The following is a 25,435-nucleotide window of genomic DNA, read 5'->3' as shown; positions in this document are numbered from 1 at the left end:
AGGTCGACGAAGACCCCGGTTCCCAAGGCAGGCTTTCTGCTGCCTGGTGAGCCTGGATTTGTGTGGTCCGCGCCTTTCCCAGCTTGTCCCATTCTGTCACCGGGATAAGGGGCTCCCTCGGCTCGTTTGCACCTGCGTCGCTTTGGCTCCTTCAGGAATGCGCTGAAGCTTGTAATCAGCTTTGTGGAGCCATTGAGTGCACGGCTGAGTGAAACTTCCAGAGCTGGAGGGGAACCGGCCGCTGAATAGGAGCCAGCATGGGGCTGCGCTCCAAGGCTTCGCACTGCCAAATTCCAGCAGAGCCCCTCACAATCACCGCGGGCTTGACTGCTTTCCCCACACTGAGAAAAGTGAGAAAAGAAAAGCGAAAATACCAGTCACCGAGGTTAGCCGTTTGTTCCCAGATTAATGGCAAGCGGCCCCTCCTACGCCACCCCCTCCGCACAGGAAATATGACATAGGAAGGGGAGGACAGTTATTAATAACACCTCCTCCTCGGGCTGCCCCGCCTGGGGTGCTGCCCTCCCCGCAGAGCCCAGCTCCAAGCCCCCTCCGGCCCCAGCTCGCCCAGTGCAGCCCCCTTGCCTTCTCCGGCTGGGGTGCCCAGCAGGGTACTCACCCTCCCCTGTGGAGGAGAGGAGAGGAGGCAGTGGAGCTCCTGCCATGTGTCCTGGCCAGGTGGCGTCCAGGTGCCCGCAGGGCTGAAGGGCAGGGGCAGCACAGGATGCGGCGGGGCTCAGCTCAGCTCAGCTGCGCTCCTCTGAGCGGAGCCCACAGACAGGCCTCCCAGAGCACAGCCAGGCTTTCTTTCCAAAAGGAGAACCTTGGCAGCCGATACAAGACCAGGCTGTTCGCAAAAGGCAAACCCACACCTGTCAAGGGGAGCAGTGTACCTGTACCCTGGCAGCTGACAGCCGCCCGGGAAGAGGCGGCAGCGGGGTCCTCCCGGGTGCTGAGCTCAGGGCCTGGCTGTGTGTGAGGCAGAGGCCAGGTTCTCTCGCCAGTGTGCTCACACAATGCTCTCCTCCTCCGTGAATCCTGGTAGAAATTTCTTGGAGGAAAAAAAGTGAAGGCGACGTTATAATTGATGCATCAAAACTCTCCGCACAATTGCTGAGAATCTCTTTAGCAAATTAATTCTTTCTCCTGCGAACTGGAAGCCTTTCCTCTGCCGCAGGCACAAATGCATGGTTTCATACTGGATCTAGACTTCCAACCCTTCCAGTAAGCACAAGCCCAGGCCTGTGGGCGCCTTGCTGCTGCCCCCAGCACTGTGCTCTCATGGGGTCCACCGGGCTGATGGTGGCTCTGAGCTACAACCAGTCCTCTGGTGACCGGAAGGCTTTGTGGCCTCTTTAAATATCTAACTTGTCATAAAGCCCTGGGGAAAGATGTTAGCAGGCAGAGGGAGAGGAGAGCACCCCGGCGGATGCCCCATTACAGAGCTCCAGGCTGCCCTCGGGAGGCACAGTGGGCAGGGGCTTTCCGTCTGTGTACGTTAACGAGCGGCAGAAGCCACAGAGCCGTGCTAGGAGGGGCCGTGGATGGGAAGCGGCCTGTGCAAGCAAGGAGTAGCCTGCACTTACAGAGGTCAAGTGATTGGCCCAGAAGGCCCAAGGGGCATTGCGACGGCTACCAGGAATCATGGTAAGTCAGAGGCAGTGGATAAGGATGCTTCATCCTGGTTTGAAACACATCAAACGGTCCCGTGAGGAGCAGCTCCGTTCTGACAGCCCCGAACCCCCGAGGTGGCCCGGCCAGAGGAGTCGAGTGTCTCACTCAGAGAAGCCTTGAATACCCGATCCGCCACCCACGCTGACTATGTTCACTTTCTTATTATAAAGTTTGACATGATGTTTTCAGCCGTGTTTCTCCTTCCAGCCACTTTGAAACACATCAAACGGTCCCGTGAGGAGCAGCTCCGTTCTGACAGCCCCGAACCCCCGAGGTGGCCCGGCCAGAGGAGTCGAGTGTCTCACTCAGAGAAGCCTTGAATACCCGATCCGCCACCCACGCTGACTATGTTCACTTTCTTATTATAAAGTTTGACATGATGTTTTCAGCCGTGTTTCTCCTTCCAGCCACTCTCAGTAGCAAATTCGGAGTTCACTTTCTTATTATAAAGTTTGACATGATGTTTTCAGCCGTGTTTCTCCTTCCAGCCACTCTCAGTAGCAAGTCAGGAGGATCTGCAGCAATTCAGAAATTAGTGAAATTTTATTCCTGGTGGGGGCGTTGGATTAAGAGCGGGGAGGGTGCGGAGCAAGTCAACGTGTAATTGCATGATAAGGCTCTCACGAGGAATTCATTGGCCAAGTTGCTATTTCTATTCCTTCCTAATCTCGTTTAGCACATTCGTTCTCTGCAATCTGTCTCCATAATCTTCCGTAGCAGAATGGCAGCCAACAGAAGCATGCGTGTTTGGAGAGAAGAAAAAATATGCAGGAGCGTGATAAACTGATGCTAATTATCCATATTTAGGACGCGGAGTGCAGAAGATCAAGGTTTACGAATAGCTAACCAGAGCCAGCAGTGATGGCTTCCTCCTGTGGAATACATCGGAGGGGACCAGATAAGGGTTTCATGGGCAGGGAGATTTATTGGTCAGAGGGTTCACCTTCCACTTTTCCACTTTTATATAGCAGTAAATTATTTAGGCTAAATTCACCCGAACATTACTCTTTCATTTGGCCATGTGCCATGACTTGCTCTTTCTTTGTGTCTTTTCAATGCAAATCCTTGTAGTTTAACATCAGTTGATAAGAAACAAATAATTGAAGTAATAGGTAATTCCCTTTAAACCGTTCATATAGGGTGGGCCAGGGAAGAATGGGGTGAGGAGAGAGCAGAGGCCGAGAGTGCACGACGCCCAGCTCGGCCTGAGACAAGCGGAGGAGATGGTGGGCACCTGTGTGGGCTGGTGTTGCTGGCCAGGCAGCACACGGGAGGGAAGAGGTGGGTTTTCCAGCTCAGCCCAACAACACCTTGCACCTAGGATCCCGAGAACTTCAAATAAAAACATCTAAACTCTGCTCTTCTCCCCTACCCTGTGTCCCACACCACCGCGCACTGCCTTCTGTTTAAAGTCTCCAGAGCTCCTGGGTATGAGAACAGACCCCAAAAGGGCACAGCTGGCAGATTTTCTTTTTCCTTCTTTCCTATCAATCTTTGATTTTTCTTCTTTTTCCCCTGGACTCTCATCAGCTCTGGTGCCAACTGGGAAATACTTGTCTTTGCTTTATTGTCTAAGAATCTTCTAGAATTGTATTTGTAGCTTTTTCAGATGATGGAGTCAACAGGAATTCTCTGCTAAATGCACACTGCAAACCAGTGTGGGCCACTTAATATAAGGACAAAGTGGTTGTGGAGGAAACAGAGTTGTATTGAAATCTGGGGATATAATTTACAGATTCCCAACGAACATCTGGTCCTTGACACAAGCTATTTTTCTTCACCTTCAGCCAGAGGAGAAGGGAGTGTATATGAGCTACTTCTATGTCTCTGTTCCAACAAGCCTCATAGGCACCTTTATTTTCCATGCCACTGTGAAAGGAAAACACTGCGGATTGTAAGTCCCACAGTAACGGCATTTATGTTCTAGACGTGAGAAAAACATTTAAAATGTATATCTTAGAGCCAAAGAATGCATAGTTAATTGAATGAGTTTGTAACATTTCACCAAAAATATTTTCAAAATCACCCATTGTTCTATAAAAAGTAAGCTTGTGACAAATTAACAGGTTAAGCATCATGCGTAGTTAACACATGCAACAATGCTCTATGACTATACATAATTTTAAAATGCAGACTTGAAACCATTATTCATGTAATTCACAAAAGAAGAAAGGAAAGAAAAACACAAATGCTCCTTCATCTTAATAATTTAACGGTTGAGGCAAAAGATGCAGGCTACAGATTTTACCAGAAGTTACCTAAAGTAGAGAAAGACAGCCATTCACATGACCACACATGCAGATACTAAAATGTCAGCTGTGCCCTGTAGCGTGGGGCTGTTCTTCGGGGCTGCAGATTCCAGTGGAGGTGGCTGTTTCCAGTCTGGATTTCTGGAACCAGCCTTTCTGCCTCCCTCACAGGACAAGAACTCGAATGCTCCAGCTAGGCCTACATTCTCCCCTGGCGCACACACAGCTCCAAGTCAACATCTCCTCTCCACCCTGCGCCACTGTCCGGTCTAGGCAGACTGACCCACTGTGAAGACAGGCCTGGGTTCAGAGCAACAGTTTTGAACTAACCAGCTGAATGCAAGGAACCATTAAGTTTTATCAAAAAATACAGTGAATGCTTACATTTTAAAAACTTTATAGTAAAAGACAGTGCTACAACCCCTTCAGTATTCCCCCCTCCCTTAAAATGTACTCATCCCACCGTCCCTGCCACTTCCTGCAGCAGCTCTGCAGTCCTCTTTCCTGAATGTCTTTAGTTGCCCTGTCCTGGCTGCCTCAATGTCCTGAATTGATTCAACACATTGACCTTTCACGATTAGTTTGACTTTGGGAAGAGGCAGGAGTTGTATGGTGTCAGATTGGGTGAATAAGGGAAGGAGGACACAGCGTCATTTTTTGTTTTGTTTTGTTTTGTTTTACCAGCTGCCTTTTTTTTTCTTTTCTTTTTTGAGACAGGGTCTCACTATGCAGTTGCAACTGACCTGGAACTCACTATGTTCCAGGCTGGTCTCGAACTCACAGCCATCCTCCTGCCTCAGCCTCCCAAGTGCTGAGATTACAGGTGTGTGTCACCATGCCTGGCTCACCGGCTGCCTTTTTGTTGGTAGCACTCCACAGCAGCGTTCAACACTGTGTAATATCACACTTCTCCTGTAAAGACACCCACAAAAGAGAACTCCAGAGCTGCTTCACAAAGTATCAAGAACCATGGGATAAGTGTGTTGGAAGTGAGAGGGGAGATTAATGGCTATGTGTCTTTTACTGCAATACATTTTTTAAATTTAAACAGTCACCCTATATTTAAACTGTATCAGCTTGTGGTTACTTTAAGTGTCAGTGTTTTCTTTTAAAATAGCTTATATTCCTACAGGGACACAGGCTGCCTTTCACGTCCCCAGAGTCTCCAGGAAGGACGTGGCCAACACACAGGAGGGCAAGGTCTCAACGTAGATTTGGGCCTTCTCCATGTGCCCCCAGGACACCCACATCCTCTGAGGCTGTGCCAGGGCACCTGTGCCCAGCAGGTGTGTAGGTGTGAGTGTGTGCAGCTCCTCACACCGGCATGTGTCCTGACAGGTGTGTGTGACTGTGTGCCCATGGGTGGGGCTGTGCCGACAGTGGCCTCTAGCACACACCCCTCCTGTTTGTGTCAGAGTCGGGCCCCAGTGGAGCCCAGGGAAAGGAACAGGAGTGCTGTCCAGGCCAGAGTCCTGCCTCCCAGCTCTGCCTGCCATAGCTCTGAGCCCCTCCCGGTGCGTGCAGATGAGGTCCATTGCTCACCCTGCATCGGCCTGGCCTCCCCTCTGGGCCCCCACCGCACCCTCTGCCCTTCTGAGAGCAACCAGCTCCACCCTGCGAGAGAGAACCTGCTTCCCATGGCCCCTGCACTCAGCACCGCAGGGGGACCGGCCGTCCTTCTGGCTGGGCCTCTGGCCCCCCTATAAAAAGCCAGTGAGCCCTGGCTTCTCTCCTGCAGTGGATGTGCAGACCCGCAATGGTGGCAGCACTCTGGACACTTTTGGGGAACCCAGCAGGAGTGATTACAGATGCTGTGACTGTGTCTTGGCTCTGATGACTTCACGTAGCTCCTAAGGAAAACAGAAGCCGGCTGGGATTTACTGGGCACCACACATTTGAGGCAACCCAGGCTGTGGCATTGCTAACCATGACTTAGTTTTCTCACAGGAGTGGGAAGTGTGCCTGCCTCCAGATACACTGGCAGCTGCCCCCGCCTGCTCCGTGGCCGCCAAAGCCAACGGGTCACCGCTGTGTCCTCCGCCCTCACGCGCAGCTCACCAGCTTTCAGGAGTGAACGGTGGGATAAATACCCGCCGACTCTGCTCACTCGTTATCTATGAGTTGATGTGTTAAATGAGCCCGCGTGCGTTAGAGGTTGTAAATGACAAGATTTTTACTATTACGAGTAATTTATAGCTATTTCCTGTTTGACGTGACAGATCCTCTTGGAGAAGTCCAAATTTGTCTGCTTGACATACATTCACTTTAGCACTTTCCCCTTATCCAAATTCTAGCGTGTATTAACTACTGTTTTCCTAGGTGTCAATTTGCACCTGTGGGGTCTCCCTCTCGAGGCCTCAGCGAGGTCCCCGGCCTCAACTCCAGACGGCGCCGGTGTCTCAGCAGCTAATGTGGGTGATTATCAGCATATTTACTGTAATTTATACAAATCACAGGATATGACATTTTTATGAGTCAGTGACTCCACCCGCCACCAATGCCAATGGGTGTTATGCATACAGGTCTGTTCTGCAAATCATTCTTCTGAAATCAGAGGCCCTTTCTAGTCTAATTCTGCACAGTGAACACGTTTCACAGGTGCTCACTGGGAGCCGGACACAGAAGAGCCAGTGTGCCGCCAATTTCCTAGCTTCGAAGCCACGTGTGTGGGGTCAGAGAAATGCTCTTGGGACTGAAAGCCCAGATGGGCAGGAGGCAGCCTAGGGCTGGCTGCAGTGTGAACCCGAGCTGGTGGAGCCCCTGGTGGCTGTATGAGTGAGCACAGCATGGTGCCAGCATGTGCGTCCCCCTACCCCCGCCCACCAGGCAGGGCTGGCCCCAGGGCTGCTAAAACACAGCCTCTGAGAAGCAGAACCCAGTCCAGCTTCTGCCAGTTCCTCCCCTGCCTCCCTAGGACCTTGCTTCCCAGGAAGGGAATGGCTGAGTGCTACAGGTGAGCAGGGCCTTTCCGTGTGGCTTCAGGCAGAGCAGGAGTTTGTGATTAGCTGAGGCAAGGGGCTGGGAGAAGGGGTTGGGGGGAAAACTCCCATGGCTGCATGCTACTGGGGTTCAGAGGACAAAGAATGGAACCACAGGAATGAAGGCTAAATTCCACCTTCCCGTAATCCTGCTTTGCAGGGCTTGAATGCACCCTGGCGAGTCTAATGCCATCCTGCAGGCTGTGGGAAGCCATGAACTGTCCCTGTGTGTGCTGGACTAGAGGAGCAGGACTGGACAGGCTTGGCTGAAACCCCGCGGTCAGCGAACTCGCCAGGGACAGGAGGGAAGAGGCTGGATGGGAGGAGCAGGGAGAGGGTGTTGGGGAACAGCACCAGGCCGCTCCCTTCAGGCCTGGGAGATGGGAGGGTGCAAAGAGAATGCACACACGAGGTCGGGACAGGGCACAGCCACAGTCCCATAGGCGCCAGGGTCATGCTGCCTTTACCCTAACGTCCCAGTCTTCAAAGTGAGCTAGCTGCCCTTTCCCATCTATGGGTGGTGAGGCCCCAGGCCAGCTCCCTGGCTGTGCTGCCCACATGACTGACTGACTGCCTCAGGGACAGGCTAGGAGGAAAGTAGCTTTAGCCAGGGGAGTGGAGGCTTCTGCCTTGTGCTGTGAGAGGGGAAGAGTCAGGTGAGCCCCACTCCAGGCATCGGACACTTGAAATGTGTTCTCCATCCTCAGACCAAAGCCAAGGTGGATGTTTTTAATGCCTATGGTATAAAAAGGGAAAGTAAGGTTTGGTGGAACACAGCTGATAAACAGGAGCATGCACACACAGCTCGCAGCATGTGCACCAGCCTTAAAGGGCATCGCAGGGAGGACATGCCTTTCAGAGGCAGGCTGGTCTGTGGGGCTTTAAACAAGGACAGCATCCACTATGCCCAGTGCATGATAAAAAATGACCAGGCAGTCTGGGAAGCAAGAAAATGCAAGAAAAATGAAGGATGAGAAAACACAGTCAAAAGAAACAGATTACAGAGATGAAAAGCCATATTGCAACCTCCACAAGTAGGCTAAAGGATTTAAAGGAAAATATGAATATAGTGTGGGATGGGTGGGAGATAACGATAAAGAAGGAAAGTGATTGAAAATGTGGAAATTCTAGAAACTAAAATCCAATCTGAAATGAGAGGCTCTGTTTCAGCTGTAAACTTTCTGACCTGAGGTTTGTGTTGTCCACAATACAAGGCATATGCAAGGCTGTCTGCCTCACCAGTAAACAAAATGGGTCAGGCTAGTGACACCAGGCATCCTGAGCCCCAGGGGCTCAAGCCCTGCTGAGGACGCCAACCCAAGATTACCGTCCACATCGGGCTGTGAGCTTCCTGCGGGGCTGGAAATGGTCCACATCCCCTGTGCTTAGCACCGCGGCCACCAGCCACGCATGGCGATTCAGTTCATTTTAACTAAACACTGGGCTTCTCAGAGTGGCAGCCACACTTCTAGTGGTCGTGGCAGGACTCAGGTCTCAGGGGAGATGTCTGTGGCCTCAGAGTCAACTCTGTAACAGTCTGACCTTGGCGTGCTGAGGGAGCCAGCTCAGCTCCCAGAGCCTGGAGCAACTCCAGGACGCCAGAGGGAGTGGCCGGCGCACTGGGGGAGCTGGGAGAGGCTTCTCACAACGGTGCCTGTCAGTATGCTGAGGACCAGGCCTTGGCGGCACTGGGGGATTCCCAGCGTGGAGGATGCAGGCCTGGGTGGGCTCAAGGCGCCGGAGCCCACCCGCTCCCGGGCAGAGGGGCTCCGGAGCGGGGACCCCACCTGGGTGAGACTCAGAATCCACCTTCCTAGGAAGCGATCCAGTAGTGCCACAGCTCTGCTCCCCAGAAACACCAGAAAAGTACACCGATCTCCAACCAAGCACGCACACTCCCATCCGCGCAATCGTCCACGCACGGGAAACATTTCCTTTCCCGTTAGGGTTCTTCCTTGTGCATTAGTGTCAATCGGCAACCTCTTTTAAATACTTGTTTTCTCTTTTACCTTATTTCATTGAAAGCACACTACATTTGGCAGGGGACTGACAGCATTGCGTGTCTGCACAGCATAAGGGTGGGTACGGTAGGTACTTATTCTGCCAGCGAACAGAGTCCGGGGACCAAAGTCTCAAGGACGCTGCCTCTGGAGTATGTGGTCCACACGCACTAGTGAGTTCACGCTGGAGGACCGGGACACCGATGCCCGCTGAGTGCCCCCTGTCCTGTTGCCCGGCAGACTCCCAAGCACCCTTGTCCTGCCCCGTTCCCCTTGCCAGAATCCAGCGTGTTCTCACATGTAACGGGACGAACACGGGCTTGGCCACAGAGCTCAGTTTATGAAGATCAGATTTGGAGGCACCCGGGAAAGCACCCAAAGAGGAGTATTTGGTTTCCTTGGCCTTGTTTGATCTACTTCCTCAGGCCTGAGTTGGCAAAGTAACTTTTAATCCCGATAGAGTGAATGTTTCCATCTAATCAATTTCTCATTGAACTATTGAGTTGCTTGTACTTCAAACTAAAACTCTCTTTGCAGGAGATTATGTCTATAATTTTAGAAAGGGTTTCTGATCTCATATTTAACAGGATTTTGGGTCTGTTTGCTTAATTAAATTCTTCATTTTATTTTAAAAGCCAAACCAAATTGTTTAGTGTCGCGGAGCTGTATGTGTTTGATGTATCGGCGGATGGCTGATCAGGAAGCGGCGTGTCTGTGCCTGGTGTGTGCTGGCTGCACACATGTTCCTGATTAGATGGGGTTGCACGTGGGCTCCTTGTGCCTGTTGTGAGCCACAGAGAGGACCGTGGTCACCTCAGTGTGGATGCGTATGGACACTTTGAGAGAACTTTTTCCTTATCAACCTTTAATCCAGATTCAGAATTGCTACAATGTCCCACCACAAAATGCTTTTATTTGGGACTTGTAGGTTCCTGCATCCATTCTTTCTTGTGTTTAAGAAACATATACACTATTTGGGCAACACAGCTCCTCTGGGTTCTAGGGAACTTTTTGTCCTGCCATTACCTACTTCTTTTGTGATGGACATTAGCAATCAATCCCTCTTGAGTCTTGTGTGTATTTCCTATTTCCGAGCATTTCTGAAGAGGCCTATGAGTTCTTCAGACGGTCTCTGGCAGTCTTTCCGTGGCCATCCCGGGTCTCTGCAGCCGGGAGGCAGAGTTCTGTGTCTGTGGGCTGTGTGGAAGAATTGCCTCCTCTCTGGGGCACCACTGCCCACCAAGCCCCCTGGTGTCCGACCTCCCTGCTGTGCCTAGGGGCCAGGGGTAGTGGGTTTGTCATCACAGAGGAGGTGCTGGTCACCACAGTGGGGTTGGTGGCCATGGTGGGTTGCTTTGGTTTTTGTTGCTGTTGTTTTGTTTTGTTTAATTTTGTTTTTGGTACCAGGATCAAACTCAGGAACTTGTGCTTTCAAAGCAGGTGCAGGAACCACTGGGCTACATCCCTGGCCCGGCCATGGTGATTTTGTCCCTGAAGCCCCGCTTTATCAAGGAAGCAGAAATATGGGCAGAAGGAGAAAGGAACAACATGAATCAAAATGGCAAATGTCCTGCGGAAGCAAGAACCTGAGTGTGATCTGAGGGCACAGCCTCTGTGAGGAGCATGTACATGGACAGAGCCATCTGAGGGTGCCGGTTTCCAGCAGGTTGTGCCCTAGTGAGCAAGACACCAGCTGGTAGAAGGCCAGGACCTCCAGGGACTTCCAGCTGAACATGGTGCTTTGAACAAGTGCGCTTATTGTTGCACTGACACAAGAAGTAAGAAAGGAGAGGAGACAGAAGTGAGGTAGGGCCAACAAAGGGTCTACTTTGGAGATGAGAAATAAGGAGGGTGCACAGACTTACGAAGCTAAAAGCCAAGGCCTAATGTTGGTGAAACCCCAGGAACATGCTGCTCCTCCCACAGGCCCAGTGAGGGACCAGGAGCTCCAGCTTCTGAGGCATCTGAGATCCGTGTGGGCAGAACTCAGTGCAGAGGCATCTCCAGGCCCAGCATATGGCAGCCCCCTCCAGCTCCACTGGCTGTGGGCAGGACACTGGACCAGAGGGGCCCGGGTAAGAGGCCAGAGCCCAAGCTGAGGGCCAGGAACCAGCAGTGCTGAGAGAAGACGGACTGTGGAGTCTTCTTAAGGACACAAAAGCACTCTGGAGGGAAGCTATCAATAACCCATTCCTGGGCTTTCCTGCAAGGAGACACCCAGAAAGCCTGTGCCTCTCTGTAACAGCTTTTGATGCCTCATTTTAAAATATTTAAAGATAAAAAGGGCAACCAGACCTTTGTGCCCACCCCCATGACAGACTGCTTCAAAACTGAAAAGCAAAGGAACACCAAGGGAACAGAAACAGCCCAGGCCTAAAAACCTTAGAGGGAAGATATTTAATTCATGAAACACTGGCGTGACACTTAAAAACTAAAAGGAAAAACTTAGGGAAAAAATAAGTCTGGCGTATAAAAATAGGACTGCTGAAAAACACAACCCATAGAATAAGAGAAAAACAAATGCAAGAAACTAAGACAATAGAATCAAAAAGGAAAGAGAAAAACTGGGAGGGAGGAAGATGAAACTCAGAGGACAGGGCAGCAGATGTGACCTCTCTGGGCACCTCTGGAAGGGAGAACAGAGGAAAATGACAGAAGGGAAAGGCAAAGAAATAATTCATGAAGTTCTCAGAACTGAAATGTACAGCTTCCAAGATTAAAAGGGTCCACCCAAGTCCCCACACAACAGGTGAAAAGAGATACACGGCAGTGTGCAGCACATGGCATTTCAGAAACTAGGAATAAATAGGAGAGGGAAGAACAAAGAAATAGTAGCTTTCATATGAAGGCTGTGGATCATATTGAAAAACAAGCACGTGAAACAAAAACAGGCCATGTGAAAAGGGTCATGAATCAAAAGAGCACAGACCACCTTCAGCCACCTCACTGAGGAGGGCTGCGGCTGCCCCAAGCCAAGAGTCAGACAAGAGCATCAACCACCATGCTGCTCAGCCCACGCAATAAGACAAGAAAAGGAAGGATCCAGATTCGGAAGGAAGGAGTAAAACATCCTAGTCTGAAGATGATAGGATTGTCTCTTCCTAAAGTCTAAATAGGAAAGTGTCTAGCACAAATATGACAAATGACATAGAGGATCAGGACACAAAAACTACAAGCTTGGCTTGGAGAAGGAAGTGGAGAAAGGTAACAGGGCAGTGAGTTAGAAGACCAGTATTCTTAAACTATCCAAACTCCAACGTTTATCTATAAATTCCGTGAAATCCCAAATAAAACTGCATATGAATTTTTTTTTGGAAAGGGGTACGAATTGTCAAGGTATTATATGCAAAATTAAAGGACATAGAAGACTCAACATAGCTTTGAAAAATATGAACACTTTTGGAAGTTTACACTCCCTGCTGTTGAGTTATTGTAACTCAACAGTCATCGAGACCACCTGGCACAAAGGCAGACCCACAGATGGACGCAGCAAAAGTCTGTCTAAAACTAAGCCCACATGGGCCAGGGATTTAGCTCAATGGCACTGTGCCTGCCTCACAAGTGCACGGACCAGAGTTTGATCCTTGGTACCAGAAGAAAAAATAAATAAATAAAAGTAAGCCTACAAGTATTCACCAATAGCACCAACTGATTTTTTTTTTTTTAATGGAGGTACTAAGGTAGTTTAATGGGGAAAGAATAGTCTTTTCAAACACGGCACACTAGAACAGTAAGTGACTATTTACAAAAATGTTACCGGTTACCTCACGCCACTTAGGAGAATTAGATCACATGCAGCACAGATCTGAACACAGCTAACCTTGAGGTGTGGGTGCTACTCTGTAGAACTTCCTGCAGAGATGAAATAATGTTTGTCTGCTCTGACAACATGGTAGCCACTGGCCTGGAAACAGGGCTAGTTTGATGGAGGAACGACATTATTTATTTAACTGTTTAAAGGTTAAGTTTAAATAGCTGCATGTAGCTATCAGCTATTGAATTGGACAACACATTTTTTATTATAATGGGGAAAAATCTTAGTGATTGGAGTTTGGCAAGAATTTTTAAAATACAGTACAAAAAGCATGAACTGTGAAATAAAAAGGAAATCACAGTGTATCAGACTTGAACAAAATTTACAATGTTTCTGTGCTCACTTAGGCAGCACATATACTAAAATTTACAATGTTTCTTTTTCAAAAGATACAAGTCACTACAGACCTAGAAAATATTTGCAAAACAGGTATCGGACTTGTATCCAGAACATAATAAAGACTCTCAAAACTCTCAATACAAAGTAACCATAAAAGTGGGCACGGTCTTTGAAGGGCAACGTCTCCTGAGAACATACTTGGACGCTAGTGAGCACAGGAAAGGAGGTTCCTGTCAGCACTAGTAAGAGAGGGGAGAGCAAGTCAGTACCACGGCAGCGCACTGTACTCAGCTGTGTGGCAAAATGGAAGCAGCAAGTGTGAGTGTGGGTGTGGGTGTGGGTGTGGGTGTGAGCCACTGTGAAAAGAATGTAACACCCTGCAAAAGTCTGAAAAGGAGTCTTGCAATTTCTTCAAAGGTTAAACAGACCTGTGCCATGACATTGCCACTGCACTCCTAGACTTGCCCTCAAGTGAAACGAAAGTGTGTGTCCACACACCGACGCGCATCCAAGTCCCGTCTAAAAACTGGAAGCAGATGTCCACCGACAGGCAGATGAACACGTTTGTCATAACCATGCAGGGTACCCGCAGCGACAGAAAGAATGATTGTGTATAGATGCTAGAATTCGGACGAACCTCAAAGCCATTGCACTAAGCAAAAGGAGATGGACAAAAATGAGTCTGCACAAGTTCACTGACACCAACCTGGTGAATGCACCATTCCACAGAGACCAGGGCTGGTCAGTGGTTACCGTGGATGGAGAGCGCAAGAAAACTTGGGGTGTGGTACGTTTAGTCTCGACGGGGTGGTTCTGTGAATACGCGTATTTGTCCAGTTGTATCAAATTATACTTTGTATATGTAGCTTGTTACACATCAAGTAACAGATTGTGGGCTACTCACAAGCAGTACAGAAGTTGGGAGACAAAAGGCTTTGTTTGCCCGGCATCCCATACCCAGCTGAATTACCACTCTGTGCGGCCCCACACTAAAAGGCCATCTTACCAAGACAGGGAGGAAATGCAGTGAGTGAAAAACACAGGACCCAGAGATGGGAGACCCCAGTGGGAGAAAAAAGAAGAAGCAAGATGTATCGTGTACCGGTACAAATTCCCTACGATGAATTATGTATATCTTAAATGTTTTGCTTCAAAAAAAGTTACCCTCTCACTTCCAACACACTTATGTCACTGCTCTTCCAATCTTCTGAAGCAGCTCTGGATTCCCCTTTCTTGAGTGACGTTATGAGTTGCGATCGGAAACGTGGCAAATATTGCTGCTGAGCGCCATCCCATGGAAAGGCAGCTTGGAAAGCCGTGACCCTGCGTCCTTGTCCACGTAGTCACATAGTCTGGCACTGTATGATTTCTGGCTCTTCCCCCAAAGTCCAAATGACTGTGAAAAGGAAATGTTTTGAATGGATCCAGACCAGGGAGACAGTGAGGACAGTGCAACTAAAGACCCTCAGGAAAGAGGGCTCCAGAGTTGCTGCCGCAAGTGGCAAGGACGATGGGAGGAGTGTGCTCAAAGCGAGGGGAGGATTCTGAGGTGGATTCATAGCAATGTCTCTTACTGTAATAACTTAAAATTTTTAAACATTTATTGCATTTTTCTATCGCACCTATTTCATGTGCAAAAAACCCACTATCTGAAGTCTCACTAATATACACATAGAGTTGGAAAGAATTGGTGATAGGAACATGGAAAACTAAGGAAATGAACAACACTCACAAAATGAGACCACTTGTAATTCGAGGGAATCGTCTCACGAGAAAGGAGAGAGGGAATGTCTTCGTAGGCCGCCTTGGACTCACCCGGAACTGCAGACAGGAAACGCCAGAGGCCGCCGGGGCGGGGCTGAGCACCTATGCTGGGGAAGATGGGCTGTGAAGGCGGTCAACAGCGTGAAGCCTCAAGTCCTCACAGAGGTCTGAGCAGCCCACGTCTCCGCCTCATGCAGGCAGCAAATTCGGGCGGGCGGTGACGGGCAGGGGCAGGGGCAGGGGCTCTGCAGGCCGGGACTGAGCTGCTCAGTTCTCCAGAAGAGCAGGGCCAGCAGTGCAGAGTCTCCGTCAAAAGAGCGGCTCGACTGTGGCATCCCGAGACAGTGCTCTTCCCCAGAAGGGACTTTGCAGATGGACACGTCACAAGGAGGTCGGCGGATGGGGAAAAGTCCGCAGGGACACTCACAGGCGCGCTGGTGACGCTTTGCCAAGCCACGGCAAAAGGCAGGGAGCAGATGCGGGAGGCTGAGGGCCCACCTCACTCTGCCTCGGCCTCGGCCTCAGCCTCTGCCTCTGCCCAGAACTGGGAAGAATGAAGCTGGGTTCTTGAGCACACCCAGGGTGTGGGACTTTGTTACTACGGCTGCTGGGGGGCCACTGAGCGGGCCCTCCACACTCCAGGCCAGTGAAAGCGTCCTTCCTTAAAACCCCCACTGCTACTGCTTGTGCTCAAGCAGGACCCAAGTGCCCCGGAGCCGGCCTCCTCCTGCAGCCACAGATGTGCACATCTTGGAAGGCAGGATGGCCTTGCTGCCAACATCCTGTCTTCCTAACATTTGGTCTTTCCACCTCGACCCATCTCTGGCCTCTCTCTGTACTAAATCATGTTCTGGCTTCTAGGAAACCTCTCTTCCCCGACAATTTCCTTAATGTCTCGTGTGTTTCTCAGCCTGGATCTTATTCTCCGCTTGCTCCCACGAGCCAGTCCTTGTGAGCAGCACACACGAGGAACACACTTATCTCCTCAGAGCAAGTGCAACGATACAATTAGAACAGCGGCCCCGACTTTGGTGGGCAAGAGGTTACTGGAGGGTACTGCATGCTGAGAATCAAAATCCTCCCATGTGCTTTGCTAAGCCTGCGCCAGAACAGATAACAGAGCCTGCGTGCGTAGCCTGTGTCCAAACGAGGATCCGAGGCAACGCTGGTCAGGTCCTGTCGCCTTCCTGTCTGCCCCCTTCATCCTCTTATGGTCTGGACCCCCCTTCGTCTTCCTCGACTTTACTCCAGGATGGAAAAGAAAGACCAAATAAGTTTTAAATCATAAAAAGTCTTGGGGTCAAAAGTACTTTAATATGCAGCACTGAGAGTTACCACTGTCAAGGAAGCATTTCCTCAAATGTGCACTTGGTGAGCACGTGAGATAAAGTAATAATCTGAAAACACAAACACAGATGGAAGCCCGGGCTTCAAGGTAACAGTAATCATGGCACCGACTGGGCTGCTTTGTTTTCCTTTGTTTTTGTGGTGCAGGGAAGAAGCTGAGGGCCTGGCACGCACTGGGCAAGCACTCACCGCCAAGCCACTGGCCCCAGCCGCTGCCCCAGCCCGGCCACCTCCACTTCGGAGGCGGGGTCAGGTCACACGGCATTTGGCACATGGTGCCACTTCGCTTACAGGGATGGCGCTGCAGGCACCGTGGCTCAGGCGGGCCACACGGGGAAAACCCTGTGCTCAAAACAGAATGAGCACAAACCAAATTGCGTGAATTCATGTCAACACATCAAGACAGGAAAGCACAATCGGGTGACCGGAAGCAGCTTCTGCTGAGGGACAAACTTGCCCACTGGTGTCTGTTAGAAAATGGGCAGGAACTCCAGACTGGCAGGGGAATGTCCGCAGCCAAAACAGACAAAAGCTCATGACCGGGGCTTGGCCATTATTTGGCAAAAGAATTTTTATGTTCACATTTTGTCGTCTCTAATCCTCCCTGAGTTGCATAGATTTAAATTTGGTTATGTTAATTGGAATAACATGTTAATGTAAAAACTTTCTTGCCCACTTAAGAAAATGAGTGTCATTTATTTCAGTTTGTTAGCTGAGAATACTATTAGAAATGTACTCTCAATTTCAAAACACCAACTATGAAATTTGGGTAATTAAGTTATCCACTTACTAAGGGAAAGCATATAAAATCCTTAAAATAATTAAACCAAACTTTATTATTCCTAAATGAATACAGCACATCCTGCAATTATTTGTAGGAAAAATAAAATTCCATTTAAAGCCACAGCTTCCATGAGCTGACACAGTTGCACAAAGACATAATACCAGCAAAAATAACTTTCCACTAATCTGTCATTTGCTACTGTGGTGTCACTCTGAGTAGGGAAACTTTTCACACCAGCTCTGGCTCCCAGTGGAAACAGACGTGAGACGTCCTGTGGTTAAGTGGCTCAGTCTGAACAACTCCGTCATGCTTCTGTTCCGAAAAGCTAGCAACCATTCGGAACTGCATGCACACACGGATGCAGAGGAAAGCAGTATCTTTGCTTTGCTCTCCAATGAGCCACTGCCTCTTCCTAACACACTGCCCTGGCCTGCCGAGCTCCACTCGGCCCGGCCCAGGGCATCAGTGCCCAGATCCTAGACTGCGCCCGTTTCCCGCAGGAGCTGCTCGGACAGGCAGCTGCCAGGATCCCGATTCCCAGAGTTGTGATGTGGGCCGAGGGACTCAGCTGCGGGCTTGGATTGGGACTGCAAACCACCTCCAGCTCCAGCTCCCACGGCAGTGCTGAACAGCAGGCAAAGATGCCCTGAGCTGCTTCCCTGGTTCCCAGGGGGTCCAGGGTGCCCTGGTTTGGAGTCTGGGAGCCGCCAGAGTAGGGACAGCTGTAGATGGGGGACTTGCACTGCTGTCTCCAGGGACGGGGCCATTTGGTACCTCTGCCTGGTCTGACACTATCATTCCACTCTAAAAAATAAACTTCCAGCCTTGCATGCAGGTGTTTCAGAGACAAGAAAGCCAGATTCCTTGGCCCAGAGGCATCAGACAGGGCAGAGTAACAGACTGGGCCCTGGAGACAGGCTGAGGAGGCTCCAGGAGCCACCGTTCACCCCAGGACCAAGATATATGGACCCCACTAAGTGGGCACTGCTGTCCTGGTCCTGTCTGGGCAAGGGCGGCCTCTTCCCTGAGCCCAGCCCCAGAGGTGGCCCTGCTGCCAGCCTCCATAGAAACCCCATCCTAACCACACTGGGCCGGGAAGCCCCTGGGGCCTCCACCCAGCAGGTCCTGGGAGTTCCAAGGCACAGAGCAGCCCCGGGTCCAGGGTTCATGTCCACACACATGCACTGACACACCTGGAGCTGCCATGCCCACCAGCCAGGAGCAAGGGTCCCGCCCTGCTTGGCACAGTGCCAGCATTGCCTTTCTCCACCCATGCACTCCAGGCTCAATGCCGCTGCCTCCTGTGGCTCCCGGATCCCCCACAGGGAAGCCCGGTGCCCCAAGGCCCACTGTGGGAAAGGAGTAACTGGCAGCAGGCTGCCTTCTCTACCATGCCCACTGCTGCCTGCCCAGAGTGGGCTGGTGCCCAGAACCACGCTGTTCCGCACTGTCCAGCCAGATGGCTGTGGGACCGGCCACAGGCTGTCTGTGCCCCTGGACCCGTGTGGCCCTGCGGGGAGGCCCCATCCAAAGGCCAGATCATGAGCCTGCAGCAGGGGCCGGGGCAGAGCAGGGAGACCCTGTTTGGGCTAACTTAAAAAAAAAACCCAAAGGGATAAATTCCCTTAATCTGTTACTTTAAATGTGCTGTTTACCTCAGGCCTGCTTCAATACCATTACAACTGTGTCAAATTAGGTAAAAATGTATGCTGCTCAATTGATATTGAACTTGTCACTTATAGACTGGTTGTAAGTTTTTTTGTTTGTTTGATGTCTTAATGCAACTGAGGAATTTAATTGGAGCGGTGATTTTAAATGCAATTTTATTTTGCTGCAGACAGTTTCTATAGCTGATGTATACATCATTTTTTAAATACTATATAGTTTCCCTTGTAAAGTGGCTAATTCAGTTTTTTGAAAGACTAAAATAAATGGTTTATTATTTTGAATGAGTATTTTATATTTTTGATTTTGGTTTTGGTTTTGTTTTGAAATAGAATCTTACAACATTGCCCAGGCTGATCTTGAACTTGTGATCTCCAACAGATCTCCTGCCTCAGCCTCCCGAATGGCTAGGACAGACTGCAGGTGTGCACCACTCTGGCTGCCTTCCTCTCTTTGTCCTTCCCCTCTCTCAGCCCTTCCTTCCTCTCTTCCCTCATCACAACAGTTTCACTACGTAGTCCAGGCTGGCCTTGAACTGGAGAGGCCCCTGCCTCAGCCTCCCTCATGTTGGCATTATATGTGCACTACCAAACCTGGCTTATAAACAAGCACTTAAAATTTGTAAATAAAAATGGTTCCTCTTTCTGACTTGTTTAAACTTTATTTCCTTACCTGCTATTCAGATGCCAAGTTCCTCCACACCACTTGCCACTGTGGCTGCTATCCAGCCACAGCCCTCACACAGATGTAGGGCTCTGGGTCGGACAGCGCTGAGATCCTGGCAGCACCCAGATCCTGGCAGTACCCTCTGCGCACTGCCCCTTCCTCTCACCTAAGTCCTGGGTGTGGGCTTCTCCAGGGACTTGCACTTCCCAGAGGATGAGCCTAAGAAACTCGGCAGCCAAACCCCTGCTGTGTCAAGCCCTCTCGGGGGCAGCCTGACCACCTATATGTGCCCAGGCAGTGCTGCCCACTCTCTGAATGCCTCATCCGGGCCCCGCTGGGCCACACAAGCTAAGCTGTACCAGGCTCTGCGATCCTCTCCGACCAGATATTCAGTCGTCTGTCGCTTGCAGTCCAGACCACATGCACTGCCTGGGAGAACCCTCTCCGCTGGGGCTCTCGGGAGCACCACAAGGTCTCGGGGCCCACATGGCATCGCTTGCTCTGAGGGCCTTCTGGACCCTCCCAGTTGAGCCAGAGACTGCGGCGATATCTGAGACCTCTGCTGAACAGCAGCAGCCTGGGCATGGCTCTTGCCTACGCATTCATGGGCCGTGGCCAGCAGACAGGTGCCCTGTGGGGTTGGACTCTGGACACACGGCCGACGCCCACGGAGGAAGCTGGCTGTGGGACACGCTGAGGATAAATGCCGCTGGCCAGAGAGAGGGTGGGCTATCTGGCCTCTGCTGAGGGCCCTGTCCATCTGGTCAGGTGGACACGTGGTTATCACTCCAGGGCCTCAGCTCCCACAGAGGCCACATAGGCACCTGTGCTGCTTCACCACATTTGCCCCGTGGGACCAGGCTGTGATGTCACACGGCCAATAGCCAAGGGAAGTTGGGTCACGTATGCTGTTGTGTCCAGGAGCCGGATGCACGCACAGGTGAGCAAAATCACAGCTGGCTGGGGAAGGTGCAGGTGGCCTAGCTCACGGTCCAGAGACGCTCCCTCTTGTCCATGGCTAACAGAGGCCTGGGTCCTTCCACTTTCTGCTCCACGGTCCCAGGTTAAAACATGTTTGCCAGCTTCCTCCTGTTCTGCTTCTGAGTACCAGAAGGTGCCTGCATCTCTGCAGGACCACGCTCCTGGGAGCAGATGCTGTGTCCCCATCCATGACTCTTCTGCCCTGGGATCCAGGCCAGGCCCTCAGCTCTCCAAGAAGATGCTGCTGACAGCCACTGAGTTCCCAGGACTCTCGCCAGCCTTGCCACCGCCGGAGTCTCATCCTAGTTAGCATTTCCGGGGTGCTGGAGAGAAGACAATGCCCGGGTGATGACTCCTGTCAGCTCACGCTGTCAGGCCCATCTTACGTCCTCCACACTCACAATATTTTCCCACTGGGAACGCGCCTGACACTGCGATTTCTCAAAACTGCAGCTCTGCAGTGAATGCCTAATTCCTGAAACTGCAGAATCTAACAAAAGCTGATTTTTTTTTTCCCACTGATTTGACTGGCTGACTATTTTGAGGCTTTGCATCTGATGACCTGCTGTTCCTCACAAACAGCTTCTCCACTGGGCCACACAGCCCGGAAAGGGCTCCAGGCAATTAAACCTTGCGAGCAGCTTGGTGATTCGTGTTGACTACACCATGAAGTTTTAACAGATGTGGGAAATGTATAGGAACCCTGGTGAGTGATACACCCCAAAACCGAAGGCTCGTTTATTGTGATAATAAAAACTGAAAGCACAGGATATGTCAGATTTTTCTCTAAATTTCCACTTGCAAATGTGAAAATACTAATATAAGAGCAGTTAGTTTTTCAACAACACAAAACAAGCAAGTCCAAGGGGAACCCACTCATGCAGTCAGCTTGGGCTTTGGCACGCGGTGGCGGCAGTGGGTTATGAGGCCAGGGTGTTCCTGGGACCAGCTCCTTGTGACCTCTGGGAGGGTTTGTCCAGGCAGTGAGGCCATACAGCTCGAGTGACCAGCAGGCAGCCCGCAAGGTTTAATTGCTCTAAGAAGGCAAAGACACCTCCTTCCTCCCCTATGCTGCCCCCTTACCTGCACCCCATGCTCTGGGTCTCCTGTGGTCTTAACCTAGGCCCCACCAGCACCGCGCCCCCCCCATGGGGATAAGGCAGGTTTCCCAGGCAGAGCCCTGGACTTGATCCAGCAGTCTTGTTATGGAAATGAACAAGGTTTACAGCACCAGCAAGGAGACTGTGGCACTCTCCCTGGACCCCCATCTGGGAAGGGGGACCAGTGAGCCTGTCCTCCGGTAGGGACTTCTGACCAGAGCTGCTCTCAGGGCTGAGACCGCAGGACCCACTTGTTGCCGTGACCCAAGGCAGGCTCACCGGTGCCCACACAGTCGGGCCTGGCTTGGAGGTACTCTGCACCGGCAGCCCTCTCCTCCCACAGCCATCGCAGGCCCACCTCAGAGGGCCTACCCTGGGAAGGCTCAGCTCTGGCCCACCTTGGGGGTGCGGGGCAGACAAAGGCATAGCCTGAGCTAGGAGAGGAGAGGAGAGGAGAGGGGAAGGGAGGGGAAGGGAGGGGAGAGAGGAGAGGAGAGGAGAGGAGAGGAGAGGAGAACGCGGGGTGGGCACAGGTGGGCCTGAGGTATGGAGGCTGGAAAAGCGCAGGGAGCAGAGGGCCCGACCCCCACCAGTCCCCATGCAGGACCAGCCTCTGTGGGGCGAAGCTGAAGGGGAAGGGCCAGGCTGCAGGGGCTGGATGGGGGTTAGGGATGGTGCGGGCCTGGCCCTGCGGCTGCTGGGGCTGGGGCGCCCATGGCCTGCTCCCTGCAGGCTTGGGGTCGCTGCACAGGGCCGCCCCCTCACTCTCCCAGCTGCCTGGCCCCCCGCATCCCGACAAACAGTCACCCTGGCAACGAGCTTCACAAGGCCAAGTCCTTTCACTGGAAGTTTCCAAGGACTCAAGCCTGGGTTGGACCCGGGCCTGGCTGCAACAGGGGGTGAGGCCCAGGCACTCAGGCCGAGGGCTCAGGGTGCTGGGCACCTCGGGGCCACGCTTGTGGGGCAGATTTCTGGAATTCACTGGAACTTTCGGGAGCCAGAGCTCTGCAGTGCCCAGTCTTTGTTGGGGAAATGAAATTCGTGAATCTGAGTGTTATTCTTCTCCCACACACACGATCTTAATAGGCCCATCAGTCACACTCCCAGACACAGCTGCAGAGGAGGCGCCTGCACCCCTCCTTCAAAAAATTAATTCGTTTCATCCAGCTACCGGTTGGTTCTTGGAAGAAGGGTGTCAAAGTCTTAATAACAATAACAAAGGGACGGGGAGCTAAAAAACAAAACTATGGAGAGAGGGAGAAAGGACAGAAGGAACAAAAAACAGAAAGAGTAAGAAGGAAGGACCCTCAGGCCAGCTTCTTGCCTGGTGGAGCCGGCTTTTCAGTGAGGGTTGGAAGTTGGGACAACTTCCTCCCGGCCCCAGGAGGAGCTCACCGCACCCTCCTTGCACAAAACTGCAGGGAGCTACAGAAACCGAAGCCTGGGACTGGCAGGGAATGAAGCCATCACATCATAGGCATCATACAGTGCTTCATTTACCCTGCTACCTGGGCCCCAGCCCTAGCGGGAAACTCCCTCCATCAATTTAAATTGAAGAGGGCCCACAGGAGATGGGCTCTCCATCCCAGGATGGTCCCTGCTGATTCCCCCTCCTGCTGTTTTTAAATCAAATCATTAATAATTTATATTGGCCCTTCTCCCTGTAGCTCTAATCAACAGAACTAAACAAACAAAAGAAGAAAAGGAAAGTCTTGGAGTATCTGACTTTGAAAACTCCACCTGACTAGGAGAAGCACAAATAGGAAAATGCCCAGCTTAATGACCACCCTACAGGAACACAAAACCCGGTTGTCTGGTGTCCCGTGCACAACACAACCTGTTACCATCTGCGGTATTCAGAGTTAGGACCGTGTTCCTGCATGTGCGGTGAACCCAGACCCAGGTGCCTGGGCCAGCATGCAGAGGCCGGGCACCCACCTAGGTGGGCATGATCATGCCTGTCTCCCACCCAAGTAAGGCCGGGGTGGCATTGGGGCCCAGGGTCTGTGGAGAATCTTTCTGTCTCTCTTGCAGGGTAAAGGTGACCTGGCCTGGAAGCCCAGCTGAAGGGACAGACTGAAGGAACAGCATTCCCTGAGCATGTCCACCGGGCCTGCACCAGGCAAGCTTTCCCAGATCTTCCCTGCACTGCCCTCTCCACCAACCACCCACATCCACATGCACTTTCAGAAGCAACTGTTACAAAGGAGTAAATTCCTAAAAGAAAAAGAAAGAAGAAAAAAGGGGAACTTTTATTATTTTCTTAATAGAAAGCAGTGGACATTGCTCCTGAATTTTTTGCAATCACTTTAACGGATGAGTGGTTTAAGCAAAATTATCAAAATGACTCCAAAAAACGACACATGTCAGTTGTCAGACTAGCAATGATACTTAAAAGCTATTCTCCAAGGCAGACTGAATTGGCTCTCACAAACGGACGGCCCAGGGCCACTTCTGAAAGGACAAGGACAGCCCATGCTCATTCCCAGACAAGAGATGCTGGGGGTGGGGGTGACGCTGCTGCTGAAATTAGCATATTTCCCATCTGGATTTAGAGGTGGTGTTTTTTTTTTTTCAAAAAAATATAATTTCATCTTAACATTACGATGCATTTCAAAACGTATTTGCTACAGTGTAACTTTAAATGCAATATTTAATGCTGTCAGATTACTTGAAGACAAAGTTTTACACAAAACTTTAAATTCCAGGAAAAAAATGCAATGTACCAATAAACATCTAGAAAAAATATAATTAAAAAATGTAAAGCATCAAACAACCTCAAGATCTTGTCAGGAATAATAAACACGGCATTTTTCGTTCACATCGGCTAGCAACTCACACCCTTCGCGGGGCAGGGAGGCGGGCGGGCCCGAGCGAGCATCTATGGCCCCCTTCTACCTTCCCCAGGGAGGCAGCAGGCCGGCTGCAGGAAGGCTCTGCGGCCGTGCGGTTGGGTCAGCGACTGTGCTCGAACCGCATCCAGAGACACCCCTCCTGCGATCTCAACAGCAGGGGAAGTGGAGCATCGCGCCTCCCGCCACCGAGGTCTTTGTCCCCAGCCGAGGCCTGGCGCGGTGTCCCTTTCCTCCTTGCCTCCCCCAACCCAGCGGCCTCGAAGAAGCCCCGCCCGCCCGGTGCAGCTCAGGGCTGGCAACGAGGAAACGCGCCGCGTGCCCGGCAGGCCAGAGTTAAAGAGCTGCACCATATGATAATTTTGCAATTATTCCTCCTTCCATATGAACACTTCAACTCTACAAAACAACCTATTCATTTTAACTGTCTTCCTTCCACGAGAGAAAGCCTGTGAAAACCCTGCCCTCCTCTCCCTGGGGTCCCTTACTCTTGGTTTCTGCTGACAATCTCTTTCTCCTTCAGCGGATAACTGGTTGCATTTTGAACTAATAAAACATGCATATAAAATTAGCACGTTTCAATTTTATGGGGGGAAATGGACTTTTTCTCTTAAATTTATTGGTCCCAAACTCATTGGTTTTTCAGGGGAGAATCTGTTCGGTTTTTAGAAGAAAGGCTTTTAGGAAACTATGTACATAATCTGATTCCTCCTCCCCGCACCGCAACGTCTAAAATAAAAATTTCACAACGCATTTACAAGAAATAATACAAAACCAAAAGAGGGAAATGGTCGATACAGAAAGTTTTACAAAACCCAGAATATAACTCCGCCGTCTGAAGGGGGTGGGGTGTCCTCTTTGTATAAATTAACAAACCATCCCAAGACAGCGATAACGACTACAAAAAAACGTGTACACGTCTGGTCCGCCTTACTCCGTCCGTAACGAGCGAGGACAGCTCGTGGCCGGTCCTCGGCCCGGCCTCTGGCGGTCGAGCGTCGGGAGCAGCGCAGGGAGGAAGAGCGCGCGCCGGCCGGGATACAAAAGTTGGCATCGCCTCGCACTCGTTTCTTTTTGTCCCCTCGAGCAGAGAGCAGCCTCCTGCCTCCTCCGCGGGTGATAAATACTGTACAAAAAGTCTGGAGAAAACACCGCAGTCGAGCCGACGCCGAGAGACCCGACCGGCCTACCCGCCCGTCTCCATTGTCTGCGCGCTCGCGGG

At 51.1% G+C, this 25,435-nt stretch overlaps 1 long non-coding RNA gene across 2 annotated transcripts in view; it reads right to left on the bottom strand.

The window, feature by feature from the left end:
* Positions 1-6: 6 nt before the first annotated feature.
* LOC117285138 overlaps positions 7-25,435 on the bottom strand; it is a 37,071-nt gene continuing 11,642 nt past the window's right edge. Inside the window, exons 2-4 of one of the 2 annotated variants that reach the window (XR_004516120.1) lie at positions 894-1,051; positions 620-701; positions 7-341 (exon numbers count right to left, since the gene is read on the bottom strand). This is a non-coding gene — a long non-coding RNA (uncharacterized LOC117285138). Of the gene's footprint in view, positions 342-619; positions 1,052-25,435 lie in introns of both variants that reach the window. The other variant, XR_004516119.1, reaches the window with a different exon arrangement.

The sequence above is a fragment of the Fukomys damarensis genome, unplaced genomic scaffold (genome assembly GCF_012274545.1).
Source record: "Fukomys damarensis isolate Sample0158 unplaced genomic scaffold, DMR_v1.0_HiC HiC_scaffold_6, whole genome shotgun sequence".
Lineage (NCBI taxonomy): Eukaryota > Metazoa > Chordata > Mammalia > Rodentia > Bathyergidae > Fukomys > Fukomys damarensis.
Note: the sequence above shows the minus strand (reverse complement) of the source record. Positions and strands in the feature narration are given on the sequence as shown.